Raw genomic sequence first — 21,834 nt, forward strand, 5'->3', positions numbered from 1 at the left:
AAATTATATTTTAAATGAATGATAAACCTGTGCTAAACAATAACACAGAATAATGTTTGCTAAAGTATATATTTTAAAACAGTGATACGTAGTGTCTAGAATAGTTAAGTATAACTTGTATCTTCTGCAATGTTAATGGCATAAAAGGGAATGGAGTATAGGTTCCCCAAAATGATCCATTTGAGCATGCATACCTTTTAGTCTATGTGTTTTACATCACCAAGCGATTTCACATCTCCAAGGCAAGGAATAGGTTTCCCAGGCTGTTCCATACAGTAGCTTCCCTAGTCCCCTCCTCCCGGGCTCTACACCTCCCTCCTTCACCATTAGACTGGTAGTTTAACACAAGCCTTCCTGGTGTAATGTGTTTCACTAGCAGCAGCAGCTCATCCTTCTTTTATTCTGGCTCCCTTTCTTGTAATCACGAGAGTCTCACCTGCTTCAAGTGGTACAGTTGTCTGAATGAAGTGTTTCATGATACAGCATGTGACTGGTAAGGCAATGGGGATTTAACCTTAATATTTCTTTTTTTTAACATGCCCAGAAACCAGTCTATTTAGATAAGTGTCCCTTGTCATGCATTAACCCTATCTTAGCCTTCCGTTGTAAGTATGGAAGTGAAGCTGTGCACATGTGTGTATGGCATGTATGTGTGAATGGAACTGCACCTGCCTCATTGTGCTTGCTACAACTTCCATTATATAGATGAGCATGATTATCATTCTATATTCATGCATAGCTATGTCATATGTGTACATATATATTATATATATATATATATATATATATATATATAGCCGCTCCTATATGTTAATATGTTAATAGTAATATGTTTGCTATTGGTAAAATTCATCTTTTTTTCGGAAAATCGTTACTTAAATCATAAATGAGGTTCTGACCACTAACTGAGAGTTTTTAATTGTTGAATTACAACCTCCAGCGTCTCACCAACAATCGAAGGCTCTCAGGGGATGCTGGGAGTTGTGGAGTAGATTACAGCCAATATTAAAAGGAAATGTAATGTAAATTAGGGATGGGCAAATTTGATCTGTTTAGTTTCACCAAAAATTCGTCGCCAGCAAAATCTCGCAGACTCGCAGTCATTTTTTCGGCGAAACTAGGTGAAAAAATTCGCCTACCCCTATGTTACCTATAGTATCTAATGCAGTAATGCTATTTCCGAATTCATATTACCATTCAGCTTTTATTGCAATGATATTAACTAGATATTGTTAGTTTCTTTGTGTTTTTTTTTTTTTTTAATTGCTTTTGAAAGTTAAGAGGAAGAAAGGATTTATAGCTGTTGTTATTCCTATGTGTGGAACGTTGTGTGTGGAGAAAGGGAATATCCTGCTCAGTGACTTAAACATTAGTATTAGGGCACCATTAGCCACATCAGTGAATTTATTTGAATGTTGCTTTGCTAGAGTTTATTTACCACTGCAGTGAGATATAGGCACAGTGTGATTAGGAACAATTATATCGCATCCCCTAATACTGGGGAACACCTGCCTTGTGCCTCTGGCGAAAATCCATGGAGAGAAGCTGAGGGATTTCCCAGATTTGGTGCTGTCTGTGGGAAAGATGCTACTGAGATTGCTCAGTGCTCAGTTCCACGGAAGCTCTTGTCTTGCCCCCCTTCATGTCAGGTGCCGTAACCATGGAGAGGGCTGGAACAAAACCCACAAGGAGGGAGGGTGGAGTATTGGATTGCACAAGTCTTTTCAAATATGCACTGTTATATGTACAAGCATCCTGCTGACTACACTCAGATCATCCTGATGTTGTCCCTGTAATATGTGCACTTGTGTCCCTGACTGGATATGAACATGACATGAAAAAGAAATGCTACAAATATACTATAAATAGCAATTGCTGTAAATCTGCAAAGGTTTAGCACAAAAGAAGGATGAATCTAGGCCATACTGCACCCCTGAGTCAGACAACATACTGGGTGGTGGGAGCTACAAACTCATACATCTACTCATATATTAATACACAAGAGCCAAGAATATCCTGTAAATTATATCCTTATAAACGGTGCTTAGTGATGTCATCTGTTATAATCAGAGCTTAGTGATGTCATTTCTGTCACAGGACTCCCTGCAACTTGTGTATTATAATAAAGTACCCCCATTGTAAAATATGAGGATATTAGTCACCTAGGAGTTCCATGACCTGTATAAAAACACGTGGCCTTCGGTCTCGTGCTTTTATATCGTCATGGAACTCCTCGGTAACTTATATCCTTATATTTTACAATAGGGGGTACTTTATTCACTATATATTTTTTTTCTTCATGCAGGTAAAGCCCAAAGATAAACACCCTGAAATATATAAATGGCAATGCCTTCAGTTGGAGAACTATATTATACCCCAGACATTAATTTCCTGTGAATTATATAGTGAATAAAGTACCCCCTCTTGTAAAATATAAGGATATTAGAAGTTACCGAGGCGTTTCATGACCATATAAAAACACGAGGCAGAAGACCGTTTTTATACAGGTCATGGAACTCCGAGGTACCTTCTAATACCCTCATATTTTGCAACTGGGGGTACTTTATTTATTATAATACACAAATTTCAGCGAGTCATGTGACAGAAATGACATCAGAACTCACCGTTTATAACTGATGACATCAGAACTCACCGTTTATAAGGATATAATTTACAAGATATTCATAGCTTTTGTGCATTATATTCTTATAAATGGTGCTTAGTGATGTACAATGTAATATGTGCCATATGATAAAATAATTTTGTGTCATAAAAATAATGTAGCCCCTGCTGCAAAATATAAGGATATTGTAAGTCACCTTGGAGTTCCATGACCTGTATAAACACACTCAGGCTTTGGTATTGTGCCTTAATTTGCTCTGGGAACTCCTCAAGGATCTATAATATTCTTAGATTTTACAATAAGGGGTATGTTATTCCTAATATACTATACTAAGCTTCCTAAAAAAACTTTGTTAGTCTCTATCTGTGCTGCACTGCTTACCATTGGGAAGAATGGAAAATTACACAGGTAGTTAATGTGCAAGGTAGAAAATATGGGTCCCAAATAATTATTGCCCCTAATCAGTATCTTAACACCCCCCATGTCTCTTAGTCCTTGTGTGTGGAATCATGTATTTTTCCTTTTATATCACATATGTTTTTTTTCTTATGGGAAGAAAGGTTCCCCTACGCTCCTAAGGCTAAGGCCACACTAGGCGATAGCGCCGCGATTTGACTCGCGGCGACTTTTCGCCGCGACTTTTAAGCCGCAATCGCTGGGGAAACTTTTGCGCTGGCGTCTATGGGGAATCGCGTAAAATCGCCAGCGTAAAAACACACGCGGCGATCTTTTTTCTATTGTCGCTCGAAATCGCCTAGCGAGGCAATTTCGAGCGACAGTAGAGAAAAGATCGCCGCGTGTGTTTTTACGCTGGCGATTTTACGCGATTCCCCATAGACGCCAGCGCAAAAGTTTCCCCAGCGATTGCTTAAAAGTCGCGACGAAAAGTCGCGGCGAAAAGTCGCCGCGAGTCAAATCGCGGCGCTATCGCCTAGTGTGGCCTTAGCCTAAGGCCATTCTACACTCACAGCCCCTAAATCCCCTGTAGCTACACCCTTAGCCATGGCACATACTTGTCTCCTTCCTCTGCTTCCACTTCTGCAGATCTATTCTATGTCTATGAATCTGTTTAGGAGTCAATAGAATTTACTTTTGTGTGTATTTGGGAGCATATTCCTCTTATTATTATTACGTAGGACTGATGCGTTCTATCTCTCATATTGCTACACATTATGTTAATTGGATAAATGGATAAGAAAAAATAGTGTCTTTTTTATTTCACTGCTAACCATTATTCATTCAATTATGTCTAAAATGAGCTGTATGTTTTCTACATGTGTAGTTTATTATGAACAGAATGTGCTGTAACTATGTTTGCTATCGCTTCTGGAACTGAAACAGTACGGCTCAGATTGCCTGTAGCCACATAACATACAATATTTGGCAAAAGCTGATTTATTGTGTAAATGTGTTGCAGAGACAGGGAACAAAGGGAGGCAGGGACATATTCCAAAAGGACACAGAGTAAGATTCCTGCAGAGAGGGAGCAATTTTCTGTAATTTGCCCAATGGTGTGAGTGAAGAATGGTTGCTAAGTAATCACATTAGTCTCTCTGTATGTAACTATACCGGCAATAGCAAAATCAAAAGGTGCCTCTAATACAGGGGTTACAGCAGGGTTCATTCAATTGATGTTTGCACACATTTGTGCATTTATTATATTATTGACATGTATTTTTAATGTGCCAACACTGTGTTGCAAAGGTAGATGTTGAATATGATTAACAATGTGCACAAACCAAGCTTCCATATACTGCATGTGCCTATAACTAAACAAGGTTCAGTGGCCAGGCTTTTGAGATCACCTTCATGGCTTGGGAATTCTATTTGTTTATGGAGCCTTGAAAGAAGGTGATCAAACATCCTTCAGCTCGTACATGTATAGATAATATATATATATAGCAAATATAAAGAGAAGGAATGTTCTGTGCAAATAAATAGGTTTGATAGGTTTTAACAAATGTATTTATGTGAGACGTGATGCACAAATAGGACCAACATTTGCGCAGGTCCATTAACTGATCTCAATAAATAAGCTTTTGGCTGTATGCGGGTGCAGGAAGTTGCACATTAGCAATAGTTCCAAATTGGGCCAAATTGATATATTGATAATGTTGCCATGTTTCATTCTAACTTGTCACAGGGGGTCACCATCTTGGAAAGTGTCTGTGACACTCACATACTCAGTGGGCTCTGAGCAGCTGTTGAGAAGCTAAGTTTAGGGGTTGTTGCAAATTATGAAGCAGAGAATGAGGTCGGCCTGTAATATAAGCTGATGCTATAGGGCTGATTATTTAAAGCTGATGCTAATTGTACTGGTTTCTGTGCTGCCATGTAGTAATTACCTGTATTAATTACTAATCAGCCTTATATTGTGAGATTTATATTCTATGTGTACTGTATATTGTGAGTGGGTCCCTAAGCTCAGTAAGTGACAGCAGCACAGAGCATGTGCAGTGAATCAGCAGAAAAGAAGATGGGGAGCTACTGGGGCATCTTTGGAGACACAGATCTTTACTGTTGTTGCCTTGGGCTGGTATAGAAGTACAAAACATAATGTAGCTACTTCTTTAGTTGAGCTTTAGTTCTCCTTTAAGAGAAATGATCCTTTCTCCCTTCATATTTATTACACAGGGCATCACCTAAAACTTGAAGGGTCTTCCTAGCTCATCCCCATTTCTACCCCAAGGAAACACAGTACTTTCAGTTAGGTTCCACCCCATTCTTTCTATGAGGAACTAGCATAGTGGAACAATATTAAGTGGTGATGAATATCCACTACCTCCACAGATTCCGCTAGAGAGGCAGATCTGTTAGTTAGATTAAAGAAATTACTAAAATGGGTAAAGAGAGTTGTAGAATAAATGCAGGTTTGGTTGAATTATCTCTTCTCCTTCCTCTGTCTAATGAAGTATTGAGCCTGCCAGATTGCCTGCACAGTGCTGGAGAGCATGTGGAAAAACAATCTAATTTCTGGCTTTCTAGAGGAAAACAATTCAATATCTCATATTGAGTGCAGATTCTTCTGCAGAGCCTTGTCCCTTGCCTGAGTGATTACATAAGGCACACATGGCAAATGCGGACACATGAGGTATATTTTTGCTAGTGGATAAGGTTGGGGTTTTTGATGAGTATTGTGACATGTTCCTACATCTGTGCTGTGAAGACTTAAAAATCCTCTCCTCAGTTAGAAAAAGAATGCAGAGCCCCAGTGAAGTGCTGGGGAGGCATCCAACGCATTAAACCCAAGAGGCTCACACTTTTCTGCAAACTTCGAAAACAACTTGTTTAATATTTGTGCCAATTCCTTTTTAGGGAATGGGATCCTGTCTGCAGTAATTCCTGTTATTAATTCACTGCCAGTAAATAACGCTCATTTCCGTTCCACTTTTCTCCGTATGTTCTGTACAGATGTAGAGATCATTATTGTAGCCATTATCTAATGCATAATGCAATATGTAAGGCAGCTCCATGACTTAAACTTGACATTAGGGAGAAATAAAATGCCTAGGATAGATAACAGGCAAAAGATCAAATAGGATAGAACATTTTCCATTTGACCTGCAGGAAAAGGCATGTAGGGTAAGTAAGCAATCTCTTAGTTACAATGAATTATTCATGATAAGTGACACTTGCAGTTATACGATGTACACATGCATTCCCTTGCCTTGGCAGCCACATACTCGTCTAACAAAAACCCAAAAAGAGTAAAATCTTTCCAATTCTCAGTTACTCTCAAATAAATGTATCCTTCTGTGATAGCCAGCAATACCCAGTCCCCATCCACAAGTACAGAAGATCATACATTCTAGGGTATAATCACAAATGGTGCAGTGGGCATGGGCTTTACAACTGAAATCTGAGTATGATATATGTACCTACATACCATACAGGCCTGGACTGGGAGTCAAAATAGGCCCTGCCCTTCCAAGTACACAAAGGCCCAAACAGCCTCCTCCCAGCCCAAACAGCTCCCTACCAGTCCACTATATGGTAACTTTCTATGGAACTATACAGCAGCCTCTCTGGCATTTGCCAGAAACCACCGATTGCCAGTCCGGGCCTGATACCATATAGTGTAGAGCAGGCACTCAATGAGAAGTCTTCCCAACAGATGTGTAAAATGCAAAGGGCTTATTTAGGTTCACATGGAGGTAGCGTTACATGTTTCATGTTTCACAATAACACTTAATCATTTGCCTATGAAGTGTTTTTGAAACACAAGACGTGTAAGGCTACCTCCACGTGTACCTAAATAAACTCTTTGAATGTTACAAGTCTGTTGGGAAGACTGCGAATTGAGTGTCTGTTCTACACTATACTGTTTGGCTAGCACCTGGGCCTCTTCCAGGCGATTGTAAATGTTGCACATTATATATATATATATATATATATATATATATATATATATATATATATATATATATATATATATATATATATATATATATATATATATAAGCATCTACACTGCTCACAGTAAAGTGGCCATAGCTATTCCTATTATAAGCCAGTGTAGAGATATCGGCGCACGATATGCAGTACTCAATAATAAAAAAAGAACATCATACGAATCTACCCAACCTGATAAGGAAATCAGACCTTAGTTATATAACTGCAATAATCCACACAAGAACTATCTAGCAAAGATAATTATGCACAACCACCATCTAATAATCACATATTAAAGACACTAGTAATAATTTGCAAATATTGCATTTTATAAGATTAAATAAATACAACTGAAGAAACAGACATCAATAAAATGGGCACTGCTCATACCAAAAGAACACAGCAATGTATTGTATGGTAAACTATTAGTATGGGAGCATGGGGATCTGGTGATAAAAGTGTTCCCATACAAAAACCATCTTCCTATTTGTGATCATTAAAATATACTAAAAGTTCACAGTCTCCCCCTTGGAAACTGTTCCATAGAGGATAAGATGGTATAGGTCACCCAAACAGATTGATATTTTACAGTCCAGTTTGTGAATATTACTGTTATCTGTCTCTAGATGTGTCCTGCAGTTGCAGATCAATGAAGTACTCACCAGCTATTGGTTGCGTGTTGCTCTCAGAAGCATAATATAGGACTTTGCTTGCTTTCCCCATCTGCCTAAATTATCTGTTAGCATGGGCATGCAGTATATGGTTCATTAAATTTGGAAAGATCTCACCATTTATATGTGCAATATCTCTGTAACATCTGTAGACGCACGTTATACTGACATTCCAAATCTGCCTGCAGCTTGCTGTAAATGTAGTGGGATGATTATTTGTAATACTGTACATTTAAGAGGTAGATTATTCTGAGACAATTTGCAATTGGTTTTCATTGTTTATTCTTTGTGGTTTTTGAGTTAAGCTTTTAATTCAGCTGTTTGTAATATCAGCAGTTTGGTTGCTAGGGTCCAAATTATAGGGATGCACCGAATCCACTATTTTGGATTCGGCCGAACCCTTTGCAAAAGATTCAGCTGAATACCGAAATGAATACTAATTTGCATATGCAAATTAGGGGGTGGGAAGGGGAAACCATTTTATACTTCCTTGTTTTGTAACAAAAAGTCATTCGATTTCCCTCCCCTTGCATATGCAAACAGGGGGCATAAAAAGCTTAGACAGGCCATGTCTCCAGTTGGACATCCCTGCTTTAATTGATTGTCTATATAATTTATTTTTAATTTTGAGATGTATTTTGTAAGCAGCAAGAGATTACTGATTAATGTAACAGTTAAAGATTATTGTTGCAACTGTTCTCACTCAGTTTTTAAAACCTTAGTTCTGTAAATCAAACAGATTATGGAAGTTATACTCCAACAAAAAAATCATACCTTGGCAAGACCTATGTTCTATTTCAGCAGCTGATAGAAGGAAGTGTGATATGAATCCTTCCTACGCAGCTTTTTGATCAGTCTCTGAGCCGCACAGGATTCTGAGGGTAGTTGAAGCCTGATAACAAAATTACTTTGCCACATTGCTGGAAAAAAAGCTCACAAAATGACAAATGTAATTCTGGTATTTGCATAAATAGGCTGAATTGTAGCCAGTGTTCCAAGCAAGTCAAAAAAGAGATTTATAGTAGTGAAATATGAAGGCTTGAGAGGGAAATGTAATGTAAAGGCTTAAATATCAAGAAAAGGAAAATGTTTTGTGTCTTTCTTTACACTGTGTGCAGACTGTATGGTTTATCAGAGAAAAAAAAAAACAAGTTGTGTAAGTTCATGAATGTATCATAAAAGAACATATTTATTTTGCCATTAGACTCCCAGGAGAGATGAGATGGATATATAAAGATCAATAGACGGGAGCAGCTTTGCCATTCTCAGAAGCTCAGAGGAGTAATCATTAACAGAGTGGGCTGTTGTCATTCCACAGTATCATAAAATTAATGCCAGTGACCTAACATGGAAAATTCTAATTTAAAGTACTGTAATCTTATGTTTGTCAAGAAATAGGACAGACTGAGATATAACTTTCTAGGCATTTGTACAGTAAACCCTGTAGTACACTTTAATTATATTGCACTATTGTCTGCCAAATAGTCTGTTGTACTTTGTCAGCTTACCTGCAAATCCTATTGGAGTGAGTAGGATGCAATTTGAATCTCAATTACTAGAATCAGGACATCTATGGCAGTCAGTTGACAGACCTGTGATCCCTGGGAATTCCTACATAGAGCCTCTGGTAACCTTTTACAACTTCATTCATGTTCTGCATTTAAATGGCATACATTCCCTTTATCAGGGTGGTCTGACTGGATGCAACATGGTTAACAAGGTTGGGAGATTTTAATGCTGACATTTCTGTAGACATTAATTGGTACAGCCCTGATCAAACTGAATCGCATGGCCAATGTGCTTAGTACAGAGGAAAACCAATGGGAAATAGTGTTCTGGTATTTCTGGTGCAACCTGGGAGGTTTATTGCTGCATCTATACCTGTAAAATGTTACTACTACCTGTTTTTGGCTGATCAAGTGACATCAGGTTCTATAAGAAGATTATGGGTTGATGTAATAAGTCACACATTTTCCACCAGTCCTAGCAATCGATACCAATCAGATGTTTCCTTTCAAACGGGTGACCAGTAAATGGTATCTTCTGATTGAAGAGCTGTGAGCATAAGGTAGATTGTATCAAGAGAATGAGAAGGTTTCCACAAGACTGATCTACTAGCAAAGACAATAATACTATCATAGAAGGTAGGAACAACAAAAGAAGAAAATATGGATACCTTTTAATATTGATTTGTCAATAAAGGCAAAAGGAAAATACTAATGAAATTATAGGGCCCTGAAAGTCCAGACCTAAACATGCCAACACCGATCGTCAGGTACTGCCCTTATTTTCCCTTTTATTAAAACACTTGAGTGCAGCATTGATTCTGCAATATATCTAGCAAGCCATAAAGGAGCTCATAATTGTGTGACTTTGATCTGATTAGGGATGGCTCTCATGACTAAAATGTAGAGGAATGGCACAATGTGCCAGATCCAAAAGTAAATAGAGGTACTAACCAAACAGTACAAATGGGAAAGTACATGTAAAACGCGAAGAATCCCACCCCAGTCTGTGGATGCAAATTTGTAATCATGGCAAGACAATGTGAGTTTCCCAAAAACATCAAGCAACAAAAAATGAAAAGTGCAAAAACATTTATTAGGACTTGAGAAACAATTAAGCCTGACGTGTTTTGTGTTGAATGAGGCACTTACTCCCAATAAATGTTTTTGCACTTTCAATTTTTTTTGCTTGATTTTTTTGAGGAACTCACATTGTCTGCCATGGCTCTCATGACACGGTTTTCTGCATATCTGTTTTTTATATGTAGCCAATAGAAAATTCCACATGAGAATATATGATGCTTAAGCATTGACTCCAGTCAGAGGAAACATATACATTTGTGATCTATGATATATTTTACTAGTTGTGAATACATGTATTTCCGTGACATTTTCTATTTTCAGTATGCATTTTTAAACTAGTCTATAGACTGATTGTACAGTTCACGCTGCTGAATCAGTGAGTTACTAATAGAAATACCCAGAGTTGGTTTTAGGAAAGCTTAGAGTGCCCTGGGGCCCCCAGGATTAAAGAGGACCCATTAGGGGTTTGTATACTATGGTATGAAAGATATTTCAGATTGCATGACAATTGTGAACAATAAAAACAGAATACTTCAAACTCCCAAAGTGTTGCTTAAAGTATAGTATAACTGAATATTGAACTTTAATGATAAGCATGTCTCCCACCTGTGATTAAAGCATCATATAAGGGTAGCATAACTCCAGACTTCATCCCCTCACTTCCTACAGAAGCCTACATTGAACAAACAACACATTTCCTAATAAGGCAGACAAACCCCCTAAAAACTATACCAACATCACCTCCATGTTGGGGTGTTGTGGCTCAATGACAGGTTGGACATTGGTGATTTAAGCATTGTTCCATCAGAATATGGTCTCAGTGTTATTGCCAGGTTGTCCTCTATAATTTCATTTCAGACAGCCGTTCCCAGTAGCAGATCTGATACAAAGAGAGATGTATTGTCTGAGTCTTTCAAAGTCTCTTAAAATGTATTAATAATGTTTTATTTAACTCTGCATTGTTAACAATTCCATAAGGTACTTTTTGGTAGCCACCAATCGTTTTTCCCCATGTGGAGTCCTAGCCACTAATATTTTTTAATCGGGGGGCCCTGACCACCAATATTTTTTTATTAAAAACCATAGCCACCAATGTTTTTGGTTTTTTTTAGTGTGTGGTGGGGGGTGGACCTGTGGGGTGGGGAGGGTGGACCTGTAAGTGGGGCTTGTGGTGGGTGCAGCCCAGGGGGCCGATGAAATTTTTTCTTATGGGGCCCTGTGATTTTTGATGACGGCCCTGGTTGCTAGTATACTGTATCCCTACATGTGGAAGTATACATACAAAATATGCTCTTTGTGCTCTGCATTTAGCAACTTACAGCTGATAGATTCTTGCTCATAATAGTTGCTATAGGCTGTTTATTATTCTGCACAATGCATCACCAATCTGGTTTTGTTGTTGAACCCCTTATTTGCTATGATATGTGCTCTTTACTGCATTACATTTTACAGCCTTGTAATCTTGAGTCTTGATACTCTTGGAGTAGCCCATCATTCTCATCATTCATGGGTTTTTTATTTTATACTAATTATTTATTCATTCATTATTCTGTAATAATGCTCATTGGTTTGTTATCTGGTGGTTTTCCCCAGTCTTACTTTGTCGCTACCGCTTTCTAATCATATTTATACAGATTTTCGTTTTTTAAAAATACAGTATATCCAACATTTTCTTTAAATTCAGTTATACACATTGCAACTGTTCTTTTCTAAGTTAATTAACCAGTCACACATTCTGTTATATATCATATATCCTCAACATTCATTTCTGGCTATCTAACAATTCTATCTTATTCCATGTATTCTGATACTTTTAAAGACAAAATATTATGATTATTTTATTTTCGCTGGTCTATCCTGTCCATTTTACTCTACAAGTTTTATGCACATTTACTCATTTATGTCATTTTTGCTCACATGTGATTATTTTCTTTGTATATTTTAATAATTATTTTCCACGTTTCTATCAATTTATTACAGACAGGCTTACTCCATTGAAGGGGGTGTTCACCTTTAAATTCAATTTTAGTATGCTGCAGAGAGTGATATTTTGAGACAATTTGCAATTGGTTTTCAAGTCAAAATTACCCTAGCAACAATGCATTGATTTGAATAACTGCCAGAGGAGTTATTGGTGTCGCACAATCCAAATGATTATAAGTATAAAATTCAATTGTGTGGAAAGCAAAAAAAAAGGGGTAATGACTTTAATTCATATGTGGAGCCCAATGTGACTCAAATATATATATATAAATTCCATGTGATTTTTTACATAAATATCACTCCTTAATGTAATAAGTGTGTTAATTAATACAATTCATTCAAATAATTCATTAAATATAAAGTGCATCAAGTGATTAAAGTGCCAAACCTATTAAGACATGACCTGTCTCCTAAGCAATATCCAGAAATGAACCTGATTAAAACACAACATTAATAGCTCTATTAAAAATTCATTGTACAAAAGAGAGTTAATTAAGTTTAAAGCAAATAAAAAAAATTGATTTGAATACAATACTGAAATATGAATAAGAAAGGGTCTGCAGGAGTAATAAATAATAGCAACAACAATAAATGTGTAGCCTTCCAGAACATTTGTTTTTTAGATGGGGCCAGTGACCACCATTTGAAAGCTGGAAGTCAGGAGAAGGCCCCATGGGTGGTGAAGCCCCCTGGTGAAGTCAGGGATATAGGGACACCTTGATTTAGATGTAGTCAGAAAAGGGTAGTTCTCAGTAAAGCACTTTCTAGGAAAGTGATAGAACTAGTGAGCAAGAGCAACCTGGCTCCAACTAGGAGGAATAGTAAGGGGGTAGCTCTCCATTCAGGCAAGATTGACCTGTAGTGTATGGATTTCAGCCTAATAAGGATTTAGGGTTAGTGCTTTCCCTGATCCTCCAACATGTAGGGATCCAGGTGACGGTACAGAGATCCTGAGGGTGCATCTATCTCACTATCTCCTCAGGGATGTCACAAGGTGCTGGCTCTGAAATGCTGTGATGTTACCTGACATGTATGTGATAAACCTCAGAGGATTGTCCCTGATTTGCTCTTTAAGAGAATAAAGCGTGTTGCTGTTTATTTTGTACAAGAACCTTCTGGCCTCCAATTCTGTTATTTAGTCACGCAGCACAAGTGAGATGTAGTTTCACAACACCATTCCTTCACTCTTTCATGTAGCAAAGACCCATCCTGTGGAGAGAGGGTCAAATGTAACTGGTGTTCTGCCTGTTTCCTAGCCGGACAAGGTCTAGTCTAGTCTAGATGGGGTTACATAACCATGCTCTTACTGACATTCTAACCATTATTTCCCTCACATTATCATCATTGAAGACCACATTCATTTAGTCCTTCTATTTTTTTTCATTCACGTAATTACATTTTGCAGATTATAGTCATTCTTTCACACTCCTACTATTAGATGCCACACATTCTCACTGCTTTGTCCTATAAATTCTGATCATACTCATGATTCTAACACAAACACCATACTAATGCAATCTCATTACTGAAACAGTAGCAAACAGAAAAATTATGATTTAAATATTGCTTCAGAGGAAAGGTGATTGCATTCAGTGTCGGACTGGCCCATCGGGATATCAGGAAAACTCCTGGTGGGCCCAGGAGTCAGTGGGCCCTCCTGCTTCTAAACATTTGGCCTCTTTCAAAGCCATTCCTTATTTCCTTAACAAAGAGGCTAAATAGATGGAATAATAGATTATAATATGTAAAGAAAAGAGACTAGGAGAATAGAGGTTGAGTGAGGAGAGGATGAAAATAGTACTGACAGTGGGCCCTGGTCTAAAGCTTTTTGGTGGGCCCTTGGTGTCCCTTTCCAACACTGATTGCATTTGCTCACCAGCCAAGGGGGTTAAGAACAAGTGCTACTGAGAAAATAGTGGGGGGATGAACTTAGAGAAACAAATTAAGTAGAAAATAAAGTAACAAAATACCCAAATGATATTCTCCAGAAAGATGTAAAGTGGTATCTGTTAAAGCTTTTGCTCAAACCGTAACTGCTTTAATAACTTTTTCTCTATTTTGGAAATGACAAGTTTTTTTTTTTATAAATCAACACTTGTCAGGATGGCCACTGTTAGTCTAAAACCCTTTCTATTTAGTCTAATAAAATGATTGAATTGTAGTCCAACAGAATCAGGAGGGCTGCAGGTTGGAAGTCTTGATCCAGATAATTTCAGCTCCCTACTAGGGGCCAGGGACCCATTCTTTAAAGGAGAACTAAAAATGAATAGGGCTAAAATGCCATGTGTTATATACTGAACTTGTTGCACCAGTCTAAAGTTTCAACTTCTCATTAGCAGCAATAATCCAGGACTTCAAACTTGTCACAGGGGGTCACCATCTTGGAAAGTGTCTGCGACACTCACATGCTCAGTGGACTCTGAGCAGCTGTTGAGAAGCTAAGCTTAGGGGTCATCACAAATTATCAAGCAGAAAATGAGGTTGACCTGTAATATAAACTGATGCTACAGGGCTAATTTTTAAATTCTCCTACTAGTTACACTGGTTTCTGTGCTGCCATGTAGTAATAATCCATATTAATTACTAATCAGCCTTATACTGAGACATTTATATTCTATGTGTACAGTATATTGTGAGTTGGTCCCTTAGCTCAGTAAGTGACAGCAGCACAGAGCATGTGCAGTAAATCGGCAGAAAAGAAGATGGGGAGCTACTGGGGCATCTTTGGAGACAGATCTTTACTGCTAAAGGGCTGGTACAGAAGCCTTAAAACATAACATTTCTAGCCAACAACAACATTTCTAGCCTACTCCATTCGTTTAACTTTCCTTGTCCTTTAAGGCCCTGCCAGGAGCTGTCTAATCTGATGTACCAGCACCAGCAGCAACTCTGGATTACACCTTCCAAAGTTTACAGCTTCAGTCCATTATCAATCTACAAACACCATGCAGGTCTGAATATAAACAACCAGCATGTCAGTGTTCTCACACGCATCATGTCTCAGAAGGTATTTACTATGTTAAACAATGACACTCAAGGCTCTCTAGGAATGCAGAAGGCAAGCTCTGAATTCCACCACAATGAAACTGAAATGAAATCATGGCTTTGATGGCACCTACTACTTCACTGTACATCTTTCACAGACATAACGGGTCACAGAAAATCCCACAACCTGGACAAATTAGTACATGCTTAGATCTTTTTATGTCTTTCATCCTTGTCTTAACAAGTGCCAGTGGGTTGTGGCTGCTGGACATTGTTTTTACATAATTATCCAAAAAGGATAAAGTAGTTTAACTTCTATGCTTTCACCATCAGCCTTTAAAGGGGTTGTTCACCTTTTTTACAATTAGTTGGTTTTAGTGATGGGCGAATTTGCGTCATTTTAGTGACGGCGAATTTGCGAAACGGCGCTGTTTTTGACGCCGGCATCCGTTTTTCCGAAAAAATTGTTTTTGGCGCTGGCGAATTTTTGTGTGAATTTTCGCAGGCGTTTTGCGAATTTATTCGCCGCAAATTCGCGCCTGGCGAATAAATTTGCCCATCACTAGTCGGTTTCAGTTCACCAGAAATAAAGACTTTTTGCAATTACTTTCTATTTTGCATTTGTGATTGTTTTGATAATGTTGGAGTATAAATTTTTTTCACCTTCTAAATCATTTTTTTGGGGGGGGGGATCAACTGTTCTTAATTAATACATTTAGTTGATACATTTGATACATTTGTTATCTTTGTCTCTGAGTTTGATTAAAGGGGTGGTTCACCTTCAAACACTTTTCCCAGTTCATTTCGTTTCAGTTTGTTCACATGAAATAAAGACTTTTTCCAATTATTTTCCATTTTCTATTTGCACCTGAATCACTGAGCTGCCAGACTGAACATTATAATTTAAACTTCAATTCTGGAAAAAGAGTAAAAAAGTTTCAGGTGAACAGTCTGAAAACAACTCAACTGAAAAAAGTGTTTGAAAGATGACAACCCCTTTAAACTGCCTGTTTCTCCAGTTGCCCTAGCTCAGCTCTCCCCAACCAGGGGCTCATGAGCAAGATTTTGCTCACTGTCCCTATTGGTTGTTCACAGTGGCCTCAAAGAAAGTGCACATTTTTAATTTCCTGGCTTGAAGGCAAGTTTTGGAGACATAAAGAAACAGGTTTGCTCCTAAGAGACATTCCTGTAGGCTAGCAGTCGATATGGAGCTACAAATCACAGCCTTTATGTGGCATCACAAAGGAACTTATTCATGTTTATGTTGCTCTCCGACAGTTTTTACAATTAAGTGTGACTCACAGGTAAAAAAGGTTGTGAACCCCTGCCCTAGCTGAAACCCAGTGCCTTTCCTCAAGGCCAACCCCCTTCCAATGAATTAGTTATTGAATATTATTTCAACCTTACCATATCACAATCTCCTGGACCTTGAATTCCTGATGTCTGTCAGTGAAAACAGGAGTAAGGAGTTGGGCATTTCCATGCTGTTAGGCAAGTCCAGCTTGACACACACAGGATTAACAAGTTCCTTTATCCTGAAAGAATAACTAAAACAAAGACCCAATAAGGAGTAGGTACCTGGAGTCAGATATTTTTTGTAGATAGTCAGACAGATTCTGGAAGGGAGGAGCAGGTCTGCAATGTTTATTGGCTGCCAATATCTGGCAGTTAGAGGCTTGGTGAGCATGGGCCCCAATGGTCTTGAAATCACAGAAAGCTGATTCTTTAGCAAGCACATCTACTTTGGTGTATACAAACAAAGCTAGGGGGTTGAGACCGTATGTCCAGGAAAAAGAGAGAAACCCAAGGATTCAAACAAATTATTAGCAGCAAAATTAGCCTAAGCAAGAAGCTTGGCTCTGTTATTCTTGTGGCAGACTCTTTCATTCAATACTGATCATTCAGGACACCAAATCCATGAACTGAGAAGCCAAATCTTATGCTGCTAACTCATCTTTGAGATTTTAGTCGGACTAAAGCATTGATCCTATGACAAGGAGCATCAAAGATCTCTTGGAAGGTGGCAATTAGAGCAGAAACATTATGAACGAGAGGATCATCATGTTTCTACAGAGGGGAACCCAAAGCAAGAGTCTTGCTGGATAGCAAAGAGATAATGTAAATGACTTTAGACTTCTTAGTAGGAAACTGCTGGGGAGTAAGCTCAAAGCAGAACTTGCACTGATATAGGAATCCAGGGCACCTTCATAACATAAAGGAGCTGGGATCTTGGCCTCAGAAGCATGAGCCATGCCAGAAGAGGGCAAAGCAGGAGTGGAAAGCAGAGTCAGTTTTGCAGGAATCCCTTGAGAGCCTAGATTTGGAGAGTGTCCAGGTGGTATTAGAAATGCTTCAATTCCTGTGACAAATGTAGCGGCTGTGCCTTCTGAAACTTTATGAATTTAAGGAGAGTTTTCAGGACATATTCCAGGAAAGCGGCTTGGCCAGCAGCCTGAGAGTGCGCCATATTGGCCCAAGCTAACTGTCACAATTTCTATAGCAGGAGCCCTGAGACTTATAATGGAATGGTTCTCTTTAGAAAGCATGCAACCCCCTCCTTAACTTCTTCATACTCCTACCAGGTATACCTAGTTTATTTTAATTTCAGCTCACACTGTTTTTAAGACATTTTTGCACCATTAATATTTTATAGCTCTATTCCTATGGTGAAAAACCTATAAACATTAAATTACCATGTGTAAAATAATGCCTCCCTTTATAGTATCATTGAAATATAGTAGCTCAGACCATGGAGCAGATCTTCAGCAAGATGCTGAGCTGACAGAATCAGCTTCGATAAGCTATTTTCAGCTTCAATGCCTTTGTACAGACACCAAGCTAAACCCTCTGCTCTGATTGTCACACTGAAAAAAAAGTGATTTTATAATAATTCCCTAGCCTGAACAACTGGACACATATACATGATTATTAGTTGCATAACTGGAAGACTTCTCCGTGAGCTGCAGGACTGCTGTTGGTTTGTAAGAGAACTAAGGGTGACTAAAGAGAAACATATTCATCTTTAGTGACAAGTGAATGTTTTCGTCCTGTATGGTTTCACTGCGAATTGCTGGCTGCAAAAATTCACTGCGCTGTAAATTTCATAGAAGACAAAAATATCATGTGTGCATTAAAAATGTTGCGCAAACAACAAAAATGTTGCACGGTAGACATGTTGCAGAAGTCAACAAAGTTGGCAACCGATTCTATGCATTAAAAACAACTTTTTTGTCTCTGCAACAATTTTGTCTTGGTGACTTTGTCATGGCAAATGCATGCCTGGTGAAAGATTACTGTAGCTCATCACTCAATAGTAGGGTTATGGCTGGTGATAAGAAAGAGTCTAGTCAATGAGGGAGACAATGCTAAAAGCGAAAACTGCAAAGTGCACAGAGGAAAAAGGAAACTAGTTATACATTCACCTCTTAACATTTTCACAAATACCAAAAGTAAAAATGGAAAATAATTAATATTGTGTGAAAGACATAGGGAGCTTTAGTAAAGGAGCCATTTTAAAGATAATATTAATTTTTAGCCTAGAGTTAATCATCAGTCATTATCATATATAATTCATTATATTATCGTACAATTCCGATTTTTTTCATGATTTTATCGAGTTTTTTCCCACACAATAAAGTTTCTTGAAATTGTATTGATAAATAGTGAGAAAATTTTCAGAAAATAGTGAGATAATTTCGAATTTTTTAATCACCCTGCCTTGTAAATTATGGTAACAATAGGTTGTGTTTGGAGTGCACCCCAATGGACTTTATACAAGGAGTGAGAGAGAGAGAAAGAGAGAGAGCCTCTGTATGTCCTCATTTTTATTGTATAGTTGTTATTACTAAATTACACTGTGTACATTGTGAGCAATTCATTCTTCCATTTGAAATGTATTCCTAAAACAATATATGGGTTTTCTTGGAGTTTTTTTTGCTGTAATATTGGTGTGTAGACAACCAGCTCAGGTCATTGTGCCTGGTCATGTGCTTTCAGAAAAGCCAGCACAATGGAACTGCTTTGAGATAAACTATTGTTTCTGCTACTCAATGTAACTGAAGGAGTCAAAACTTGGGTTAGCTGGACTTTGATTTTTACTATTGGGTTCTGTTCTCAGGGAACTATTATCTGGTTACCTTCCCACTGTTCAGCTGATGGACTGATGGGAGAGGGGGGAGGGCATGACAACACTCCAACTTGCAGTGCAGCAGTAAAGAGTGACTAAAGTCTATCAGAGCACAAGTCACATAGCTAATGGCTCCTGGGAAACCGAACTGTGTATAGCTTCATGTCAGATTTTGAAAGTAAATATTAAAAAATATGTTTGCTCTTTTGAAAAATGGATTCCACTGCAGGCTTCTGCTGGAGAAGTGCTATTAGCTGATATATTTTGCAAAAAAATATGTTCTCCCATGACAGAATTCCTTTAAACACTAAAGTTTACTAAAGTGCCTTACTTCTTGCTAGTTATATGACTCCAGCACATCCGGGTACACTGAACAGTGTTTAGCATTCATGGCTTTGACCAAAAGAAACAAACACCTTGCCATCTGTAGGGTGAACCTGGTTTCATCTTACTCTTGGGTGGAGCTGTTCCCTTGTTTAAAAGCTTCTCATCTTGTTTATTTTGGGTCAGATTGTTTCCCTAATATATGTTATGGGAATTATTTTTCTTAACAAAAGCACACAAACAAAAAAACAAGTTCTTGTTCTGCTCAAGAGGAAAATTCAGGGAGATTAGCTGAAAGAGGTGAGTAGGAAGGTACATTTCTTTGCAAAACATTGCATGAAGGAAAACAAATTATTTAACAAAATTGCATGTTCAAACATTCCCAAGTATTTCAAGCTAGGTAAAGATTAGATATATTCTATTGTATGTGATGTTTTTCTACAGGCTGGAGGAAAAAGGGCTCTGCATTCTTTCTCCCACTGCTTCATCATCAGTGAGTAAAGCACAGAGGACATTCTGAATAGTTAATATACAGTAGAACCGCAATTTTAAGTTTTTCAGACAACCAGAAAAAAATGATATAAAACCAGGGAAAATATGAAATCAGGAAAAAGTATTATGCATATTATATATCACTCATACAGATATCTATAGCTGTGCTATACTTCGTGCAACAAAAGAACCCAAACCATTACATTTATGGTTATATGATGTATAGCAATAAAACACACATAGAGCCAAAACACATTTTAGTATAATCTATAGGGAAGGCCAGTCTTCTAGAATATGAGTCATCTCAATGCATAACTACGGAAAAAGCCCCCCATGGAGTTGGTTTCCTCTAAAGTCTTAGAAATACCCCCCCCACAGCCACTGTCTTCTCTTACCCAGCATGAGCAGGGGTTACATTAGGTGGGCGGGTGAAGGGAGAGCCTGGGAAACAGTTATTGTGCTCCCTACAAAGTTTTGTGTGGTACGCCACTCACCCAGCTATTTAGTTGTCATACCAACCACATTTATATTTACCTATAATAGGGCTGCAACTTTAGCAATTTATGTTTATATGACAGCCTCCTAATACATCATACAGAAGAACTAACAGAAGAGCCATATTGTGTCGCACCATCCATATACCACAATTGCAGTGTAATAAAAAGGAGAAGAAAATGAATGGAATAAATTCAAGGTGAAGGAAAATTCTTGTAAAAATGAATTGTGCATTTTTACAATAAATTCATTTGTATCAAACATAGTAAACCCATTGCCATATGAATATGTTGTAAGTTGCCCATACACTTGGAGGTCCAAACAGCAGTTACTTAATACATTACTTGCCCAAATTGTTGTCATTAAGCTTTAAAGCATTTTTAAAGGGCAAGTTGGTCTGACAAATCCATTCATGTACTAACTGGTCTTCACTGGCTATTGCACTCAGGGGTGTGCTAATGTGCTTGCAAGAATGATCATATTTTTTTCCACTTAAAACAGAATCTGATCGATTGGATGACTTGAATTTGTGCCCGTACACTTCCATTTTCTGCCAAATTGGCCTACAACGCCAAAACTCACACTGGACACTTTAAACTTGATTTGACTTGTGGGTCGGGTTATTAGCTCACACAAGACCAACTAAATGACAGTTTCAGTCAAAGCTTTTTCCTGTTATCACCTTTTCTGACATCCTTTGGGATGAAGGTCTGATATATTTTAATAAATACAAATATCCAGTTATAGAGATCATTTACAATAATGGGGCAAGGTGCAAAGTGTAATACTGGCTTCAATTCTGCATATTGCAAATGTTAAGTGCAGGGTTCCAGTCTGTGATAGTGATAGTAGTGCTTTTTGAAAAGAGCTCAGAGTACAGTAGCACTAAAAGGACTTAACTCTTTATCACAATGGGATCTACAAGCTGTGATTTCTTGCCATTTAAGCTCCTGCGGTTGTGCCCAGGTCCAAACTGAGTTTTAAAATAGGGCCTGGGACACAATGACTAGTGACTATTTGGCATTTACCAGAATTGAATGCCAGTCTGGCCCTTGTTGCATCTAGCCAGATGTAAATAGGCCCAATGTTTTACACAAGCTTTATTTTATTTAAAGCAATATAAATTGAAATGAGAATGATATGAAAATATGCTTG

At 38.0% G+C, this 21,834-nt stretch overlaps 1 protein-coding gene across 1 annotated transcript in view; it reads left to right on the plus strand.

The window, feature by feature from the left end:
• Nucleotides 1–363: 363 nt before the first annotated feature.
• The window catches only part of sema4b.S (semaphorin 4B S homeolog), a 154,643-nt gene continuing 133,172 nt past the window's right edge, over nt 364–21,834 (plus strand). Inside the window, exon 1 of the mRNA XM_041587650.1 lies at nt 364–493. The gene's annotated coding sequence lies outside the window, so the exon portion shown is untranslated. The remainder of the gene's footprint in view (nt 494–21,834) is intronic.

The sequence above is a fragment of the Xenopus laevis genome, chromosome 3S (assembly GCF_017654675.1).
Source record: "Xenopus laevis strain J_2021 chromosome 3S, Xenopus_laevis_v10.1, whole genome shotgun sequence".
Classification (NCBI taxonomy): domain Eukaryota; kingdom Metazoa; phylum Chordata; class Amphibia; order Anura; family Pipidae; genus Xenopus; species Xenopus laevis.